The sequence below is a fragment of the Myotis nattereri genome, assembly GCF_964212035.1.
Source record: "Myotis nattereri genome assembly, chromosome: 2".
NCBI lineage: Eukaryota > Metazoa > Chordata > Mammalia > Chiroptera > Vespertilionidae > Myotis > Myotis nattereri.
In genome coordinates this window covers 114,493,364-114,502,631 of record NC_138076.1, presented here as the reverse complement: position 1 = coordinate 114,502,631, position 9,268 = coordinate 114,493,364, and the positions used below count along the sequence as shown (strand labels likewise).

The following is a 9,268-nucleotide window of genomic DNA, read 5'->3' as shown; positions in this document are numbered from 1 at the left end:
GGAAGTTCTTCTCAACTCTTTGAAGCAAGGTCTGCTCACTAAAATGTTCATCAATTTCACTTCTCACCCCCTCCAGGCCCTCTATCTCTGCTCATATAGTATTAAACCATGGACAAAGACAAGAAAAGAGAGACTTCAAAAAAATGGTGAAGAAGCAGAAGGACAGAAATTTAAAGAAAAAGAGAGAGAAAAAAGTCAATAGTTGAAAAGACAGTGGAAAAGAATGTTTAGATTTCAAATTTTAAAAGCCTGGAGCTAGGAAGAACCCAAAGCCTGAGTACTCCCCATGTGAAAGGCAATCTCTGCAGAACATTATTCATAACGGTGTTACCCAGGAGACAGGTAAGGGCATTCATAAGACATATGGCTTTCTTTTTCCTTAGCGTGTGGTTACAAGCAAAACAGATTCCACAAGTGAGGCACAAATCCCAAATCGGTGACATCGTTGTAGGACCGGGTTTTAGTCACGTGAGTTATATGAGCACTGGGCCGTCTCATGGTGTCATAACCCTTATCTGCCACACAGAACTTCAATTTTAGGCTTCGAGTTTCCTCAGAGGAAGACACTGGATGTCTGTGGTTGTGAACTTCTGAGTGGCCATAGCCCCAACTGGTCAAGTATCTATAAGCTCCGAACAACAGGCAGAATTACTGTGAATTGCCATAAACCCCAAATGTGAGATGGCAGGTGTCTCACGTCAGGTCCCAGCATCACAATACAATCTCTGTAATTTTCTGTACTTTACAATGGAGCTGTATTTCAATGACTGCTTTGATATCAGATTAAACTTCCCCCAAAGTTACAGATAATTCAGGTTATTTTTTCTACCAGTAAGAGTTCTGCTTAGTTGCAAAACCCCATAATCACAGTGTTTGGGTTTTTGAAAAAATAAAATAAAATAAATAAACACACAGTAATCCTGTGAATGTTAAAAAACAAAACTTTAGAATGCCTTGGCATTTATGTCGCCAACCAGAGTTTGAGATACAAATACCAGCTGTTTAACCCTGGACCATTTTGCTAAGCTGAAGATGTGAAACATTGAAAAGTCAACGCACAACTCTTCTTTTTTTTTTTTTTTTTACCTCACAAAGGAATATATGTGGCGGGAATAGAGTGCCACTGAACAGGTGGCAAAGCACCATAGACATTAGTTCTCTCCCTCCCCAGTGTCTCCTTCATCCCCTGGGTTTTTGACGGCCACAGGGTGAGATTGTTCCTAGGCAACTGCATGATCAGGGTGCTGTTTCTGTACCACTCTTCATTCAGTGTACCCAATTCAGCAATTGCTTCATCACACACCACTTTTGTCAGACTGCAAGCCTTTTCAGGAGAGTGCAGAATCTCATAGTAAAAGACTGAGAAATTCAGCGTGGGGCCAAGTGGAACTGGGTGTGTAAGCTGCATTTCTTTCTTACTAATCTCAAATGGCTTGCTTATTGTCTCTAGGTGCCACCTCTAGAAAGATATCTAAAAGAATCCCCTTTCATTTTCAAGTAGAACACCTTACTTTCTGGTTGTGTAGCACTGGGAATGAGATATTTGTCCGACAGCTTGAAAACACCTTTGCAGATGTCCTGCAGTTCTGCCTCGATCTTCTCACCATGCTCTGCCCATCTGCTGCTGCTTCTCCTTCCTCTCTGTTTTCTGCTCAGTGCTGGAGATGACACAGCAGTGACAAGCAGATTTCTCCTTTCATTGGAGAGCTTGTGCCCTTGTTCTGTGACTGCCTTCAGGGCTGCAAAAAGACCTTCACAGCACTCAGCATGCTCATGAGCTTGGCTTTCTGTACCAGCTTACTTTTATCCATGGTCATTCCTGAGGGAGGATTGCGGGGAGGCAAAGACGCTCCAAGCAACCAACCTCAGTGACTGTTTCCGTCCAGGCCCACTCCTCAGGCAACAGAGAATGGCAGCCACTACCCTGGCTCTTGAATCGGTGGCAGCACTGGCAGCAGTTCTACTTCTGCTCTGCAGTTTTCCTTTTTTATTATATTTTGTCTTATAAGACATTCAGATGGCACCAAAGTCAAATCTGTACTATAAAGTCCATTTAGATAATCTATCTTTTATTATCCTCCTCATCACCTGTTCCCTCCCTCCCACATAGGTGACAATTTTTATTAGTTTTGGTCTGTCCTTCCATTAAAATTAAAAAAAAGTTGTATTGATTTCAGAGAGGAAGTGAGAGGGAGAGAGCGATAGAAACATTAATGATGAGAGAGAATCTTTGATCGGCTGCCTCCTGCCAGTCCCCTACTGGAAATCAAGCCCACAACCCAGGTATATATTCTGACCAGGAAGCAAACCGTGACTTCCTGGTTCATAGGTCGAGGCTCAACCATTGAGCCACACCAGCCCGGCCCATTAAAATTTTTATACAGTAAACTCCCGATATTTTGAATCTCAGGTTAATGGACTTCAGATTTAACAAACAAAATTTGTGGCCCATATGTCATATATGAAAACACCTTGTTAATTTTAAAATGCTTTTAACAAGATTTGCTTATAATTAAATTAGCAGGTTATTTTTTGTTACTAATTCACTGTTATTTTTTAACAAATTTTAGCAAATAGATCATATGTTGGAAAAAACATTGCAATAATTTTGCTGACATAAATAAATATTACATATCTACAACTATAGTCTAATATTTAAATCCCAGAGTCATCACCGGTAAACACAGTAATTGATTCTGTTGTTCTGGGGTGACTTTTTAAAATAATTCACTCTGTTGTCCTGGGGTGCATTTTAAGGAAACGCGCTAAGCCACACCCCAGACATGTGCATTTATTTACTTGCAGTGACAGGTGAAGGCACGCATTTACTAGACCTATTCAGCATAAATTTAAAATTACAGTAATATATATATATATATAGAAAACTTTTCTGTGAAATTAAACTTTTCATATACTTAGTTATAATTACATAAATGTGTCTACATAAGTAAAAACAGATATACTAACTAATTTGTTAATTTTTTAACTAACATGCCCATTCAAAAATTTACTTTATTATATAGCAGACTTTCGGCTTTAACAGACACCCCCTAGACTGAATTAGTCTGTTATATTGAGGTTTTACTATAGTAGGTATATATTCAATTCTCCCCTGTTTTAAATTATAAGGTATCATGCTATCCACAATATTCTTCACTTTGCTTTCTTCACTTCACTTAACAGTATATCCTAGAGATCGCTCTATAATAGGATGTAGTGTGGCCCTCATTCCTTTTTTATAATGCATGGTTCTCCATTACATGGATTTGACCAGGCCATGGTTTCTTCAACTAGTCCCCTACTGGTGCACACATGTGTTGTTTTTACAGTCTTTTGGTAATACAAAAAGTACTGTAATAAATCATTTTATGCATAAATCTTACTGTATTTTTGCCAACCTATCTTAAGACTATTTTGCCAGGAGTGGATTTGCTAGATCAAAGGGTTAAACGCATGTCATTTTGTTGAACATTGACAAATTCCCTTCCAAAGGAACTTTACTAGTCTGCATTCACACCAATGGGTGAGAATGCCTGTTGTCCCACGGTCTCACCAATAACAGAGTGTCTGTTAACCTCTGGATGTTTGCCAACAGATGAAATGTTCATGACAGATGAAAGTGGTATTTTTATTTAATCCTAATCTGAATTTTTATTATTCATTTCATTGGTTTTAAAGGGAGCACACAGGTAGAAATGTGAGTATTTTATAGATTTGGTGTGAAATAGATGATTGCCCCTGTAGAGTCTGCTCCATGAAGGTAGGACAGACACCCATCTGGGTGTTTTGCTCACTCTTGTACCTCCGATGCTGAGCCCAGTGCCTGACATGAATGAGGCACTCACCAATGTATAATTAAGTGAGCGAATGAATTCAAGGATGAATAGAAGACAGAAACTACCCTTTTTGCTCATTCCATAACTGCACTGAGGTATAGTCAACCCTTTACCCTCCCTCTTCCTTTTACTTCTCTCCAGACTCAGACCTGTAATGAAGGGAGTTATCTAGAAGTCTACACTAAATTGTGAGTTTTAAAAAGAAGATCAAGAAGTCACAGAAACTGCTCGCCTAATGTCATGTCCATATGATTAATGAGTGGTGCTGTGTAGGTAAGGGGTGGGGATGGAGTACAGTGAGAAGATATTACCTTTTGACAGATACTGAGAAGATCAGCTTAACTAGTGACCATTAGTGCTGAAATAATGAATTGCTTGTTTAAGAATAATCTCCATGTCATTCATAGACTCTCAGAGAGTTGACAGCAACTCCTTGACTCTAGCTGCCCAGTCGAGGCCACAGTTCCATGCAGCATCCCTGATGTTTATCCTGCTTGGCCATCTCTGAGAATAAAGAGCGGTCCCTGCTACTTGGGGATGGACTAAGTCTAAAGCCTCTTTGACATACAGCCTTAAAGATAAAATAGCTATCCTACCATTAATATTTTATTTTCCTCCACCCCCAAAAGAATTTGAATTGCCTTTACTCTTTCTTTAAATGACATAGCCTTTCATATGGAAACTCACTCTTAAAATTCTCCTTCCTCACAGCTAGACACCACATCATCCATCCACCCAATGTTTCATTTCTTGTATATGCTAATGTTAAAAATTTCCACTTACTGAAAAAATCATGAACACAGTAAAAAGGCCAATGACAAACCAGGAGAATATATTTAAAATGTCTAAACTTGACAAGGTTCACATATGTAAAATATACAAGGAACTTTTGAAAATCAATTTTTAAAAAAACTAATAGGTAAATAGGCAAAACATGTGAATAGGCAATTTACCAAAGAGGAAACTCAAATAATAAGCAAATGAAGAAATACTGTAACTAATTTAATTAGAAATATAAAATAAAAACTATAATGAGCTACGACTTTATCCCCATCAGACTGCAAGTTGGATGACAGCAGGTCATGGCTGGGCTGAGGGGATATAGGACCCTCATGTGATGCTGGTAGGAGTGCCAGGGGGAACAGCCTTTCTTTAGAGTAATCCAGCAGTATTTGGTCAAATGCAGTTACCCTAGGGCCCAGAAGTCCATTCTCAGAATGCCTCCAGAGAAATTCTCACACTGGTTTCCAAGGGAAGATGCATGAAGATCCTTGTCATGCATAGGCCACTCACATCCCTAGAGGAATGAAGAAATAAAATGTGGTATGGAATACTATGCAGCAGTGAGAAGCCATGAAGCAGAAATATAGTCAATTCTTATTACTCATTCTGTCCCATAAAGTTGTGGAAAACACTGAATTAGGAAATACTGGACCATTGCTCCTAGGGGAAATAAAGGGTTAGGTTCCTACAAGTTTCTGGTCACAATATTTTTGTCAAATATCATAACATAACCTTAATTTATGTGTTTTCCCATTTAAAGACACCTTATTTAATCTAAATTGTTGATTGACTAACATTGAACTTATTGACAACAGCACTATAACTCATGCCTGAAGGAAGCTCATCTAACATGAATTTTCACTGTAAGGCACATGACAGCCATCTTACACTTAGGAACATGAGACAGCACTCCAGCACTAAGCTTGGGGGTCATTTTAAACAGCTGCAAAATGGTTGATTGTTAATAGTACAAGGGCAGGAACAAGAAGATAGAGTGTCAATTTGGTCCTTCTGAGAACATGCACATCATTACCCAAATTCATCATTGCTCTGAGTATCAGGTCCATGAATGTCCATCAAAGCTCCTTGAGTATTAATTTGGAAGCAACAAATAAATTTTAGTGAGTAGGTGAATTTGCAAATAGAGAATCTGTGAATAAAGCGAGTTGACTGTATACTCAAGAACCTGGTCAGTTCTCATGACCTATAACTGAATTAAAAAAGCAAAAGAGCCAGTCACTAGTACAATATTGATTATGTAAAAGTGTAGCCAAAGAAGCAACTCTTGCTTCTTAAGAACTCATAAAAATCAAAGAATACACATTAACCCAGTGAAATGATTGCCTCCTTGGTGAAGAAGAATAAAAGGAGGAAATTGTTGAGTGTTTCCTTCCACGTCCCGCGTGGAGTAGGGTTTGGTATCTGAAAGAGGAGCCCCACAACAAATGAGAGAAAAAGACACGAGATAATTTTGCAATATTGGGGGACCAGGCGGCAAGTCCTGAAGGACTTCTTCCGTGCTCAGGCCTCACCAAGCTTTTATTGATCTGGGATGCCCCCATAGCATAGCCCTTAGGCAGGTGACCCCCTAGTAAGAAGCAGACTAGCCCATCAGCAAGGATTTACATAATAATAAATGGGGGAATAGTTTCAGCTACCACTGTCTGGACAAACAGAGGTGGTGCCTAGCTCCTACCTTTGCTAGGGCTTCAAAGGCACCCAGCCTTCGGGGGGTTTCGGGGAGTTCTCTGTCTATGCTTATCAGATAGTGAAGGCAGTAAACAGTTTCCCACAGGAAATAAATGAATCAGCAAATAAAAGGAGAGATTGGCAGTGCTAGGAACTGAGTGTGATGAACACACTCCTTTCCACACACACCTTTCCTTTTCTGCCACCCTTGCTTCCAGTGCTCCTCTCACAGCTCTGGAGGGCCTGCAATTCCCACTTTATCCGACTTTCCCTTCTCCAGGCTGAAGTCCTTGAGGGCAGGAACTCAGTCTTTCCTTTCATTCATTCACTCATTCATTTATATTCCTATCTTATTTCAAAAAGGATTTGAGGCCACTGCTCATTAAGGCTGAATATGTTTGCTGAATGAATAAAGGCATGTATCTATGAATGAGCAAATGAATGGGTGATTTCTAGACCTTCTCCATCACATCCTGACCTCCTCAATATAAGTCCCCATATTACAATGACGGGGGTAAGAAGGGGTCAATGCTGAGAACAGGAAGCTCTTCTGCTCTTTGAATGAGGCACTCCCAGCTGATATACAAATGAGCATTGCATTCGCTCTTTGGACATTTACTTTTGATGAGTATTCAGTTGGTCATAAACCAGACCTTCCTAGTCTTTTTTACATGAACCACATTGCTATTGTGCATTTTTTAACCTGATCGATATTATTCTTTTAGATGATGGATAGATAGATAGATAGATAGATAGATAGATAGATAGATAGATAGATGATAGATAGATAGATAGATAGATAGATAGATAGATAGATAATAGATAGATAGATGATAGATAGATAGATAGATAGATAGATAGATAGATAGATAGATAATAGATGGATGAATAGGTGAATGAAAAGATAGATTGATTTAGCTTTAAAGCACCAATTCAGAATATCAAAATCATTTAAATCTTGTTGCTGTCTTCTGACGTATTGGCCCTTCCTCCCACATCTGTGTCACCTGAAAGTTGGTGAGCATGCTTTCAGTTACTTTAGGGTGTTGATATAGCCCAGGATGACAGAGTAGCCTTGCGACAGGCCACATCTCACCTTTAAGAATTCCTGTCTCTGTGAGTTCTTGTAGACAGAGGTGCCAATCTTCTGTCACTGTGATTGAATTTCTCTTTCTCTATTTCTCACATTTCTCCTAAAGGGATATTGTGAAGTATCCCCCTGAAATCCAGATATGCTTTCTCCATGAAATCCCTGGATCTATCAGCACGATTTTGCATCATTGAACCATGGACTTGGAAACAAATGTTAGATGTTGTACAACTCAGTACTTTACTGATAGGGAGTCAGAAGTGAGAGCACCTGTATGAGTATTCACAATGAGTACTTACACAAGACCCTACAGGAGTACTCACAATGAGTACTAACAGACCTGCATGAGTACTCACCTGGGTACTCACACACCCAGGGCAGAGAGGTGGTCAGTAACACTGTCTTGACTCAAAGCCTAGGCATGTGATTCCACATACAGGGGCTTTTACAAAATATGCTGCCACATCAAGAGAGACCCTGCTGACTCCTAGTGACTCCCCTTGCTTTTGCTCACATCTCTTACATAAATCCACTCTAGGACACTATCGAGGTTTCATGCGGCTCTGAGAGACTGAAGCCCAGGGAGCATCCACGGCTTTAAATAAGCAAAGTCTTTGGAGACATATTACATTCCAGGAAACAAAGCAACCTGTCTATGTGGTCCTGTAAACATTGGGGCAGTCTTTTTGGAAAAGTCTGAGAATGATTTCTGGAGAGATTAAAATTGATTGGATTTTTTGGAGGAATGGGAACAATTTTGATAGAAAGAAAGTCCCTAAAATTGGGGAAATTAGAGCAGCAGTACAGCACTGGGAATGTATGTTCAGGACAATTACAAGGGCAAAGGGACAAGATAGGCTCACCTGACTGGAAAGGCTAGAGGCTCATCATATGTAGAGATCTAGAGACTCTACATATATTTCAGGCACGTTTCTTCCCGTCTCAGCTTTGCTTGGCTGCCATGCCCTTTCTCAGGAAGTCTCTCCCAGAGATTGATAATAGCAACTATCACCAAGTCTAGTGGGGAAAAAGTGCCTATTTGCTAATAATTCCAGAAATGTCCCAGAGAGGGCTCTCAACATCACTCCTGAATATGCTTGCCAGATTTAGCTAATAAAAATATAAGAGGCCCCCATTAAATTTGAATTTCAGATAAACAATGAATAATTTATTAGTATAAGTATATTCCACATAATTTTTGAGACACATACAAGAAATTATTTATTTGCCTAAATACAAACTTGACTTTGAATCAAATTATATAGGCATTCTGTATTTTATATGGAAATCTTATTCCTGCAACAGCCCATGTCGCCAGGTAGATGAAGAGCTTACTTGCTCCACCCTGGGACACATACCCACATGCTGAATCCCAGGACTGAGGTCTCCCCATCCCAACCCCATAAGCTGGGAGTAGGGAGTGGTCAATAATCAGATGCTTTGCCAGAGAGGGGCTGTATGTTGGGCAGACAAAACAGCAGATGCTCATTATAACTTTCTTCATGGACAGCAAGACGATCAAAGTAAAAGGGAAAATGTACTCAAGCAAATGAGTCTTGCTCTCTATTACCTCCAATAATGTTGGGACTTCTCCATCTGCTCTTTCTAGGTTCCATGTCACATGCCCACTGATCTGTAAGCTCCTAGAGGAAAGGCCTGCGCGTTTCTTGTTCATCACTGCAACCCCCTTGCTGGGTGCACAGAAGAATCTCAATGAAAAATTATTGAGTGGCTGAATGAATGAAGCATTACACGTCCTTTATACTTCCTCCTTGGGCAAATTTAATTATCTCCACTAGATAGGATTCTTTGAAAGAGACCTTCAAAATGTTTTTACATGAACATTGACGATTCTTTGATAACAATAGCA

At 39.7% G+C, this 9,268-nt stretch overlaps 1 pseudogene across 1 annotated transcript; it reads right to left on the bottom strand.

The window, feature by feature from the left end:
- Positions 1-1,151: 1,151 nt before the first annotated feature.
- On the bottom strand, positions 1,152-1,817 carry LOC308535827 (14-3-3 protein beta/alpha-like; annotated as a pseudogene). The gene has a single exon. The product of its transcript is annotated as a 14-3-3 protein beta/alpha-like (transcript).
- Positions 1,818-9,268: the final 7,451 nt, after the last annotated feature.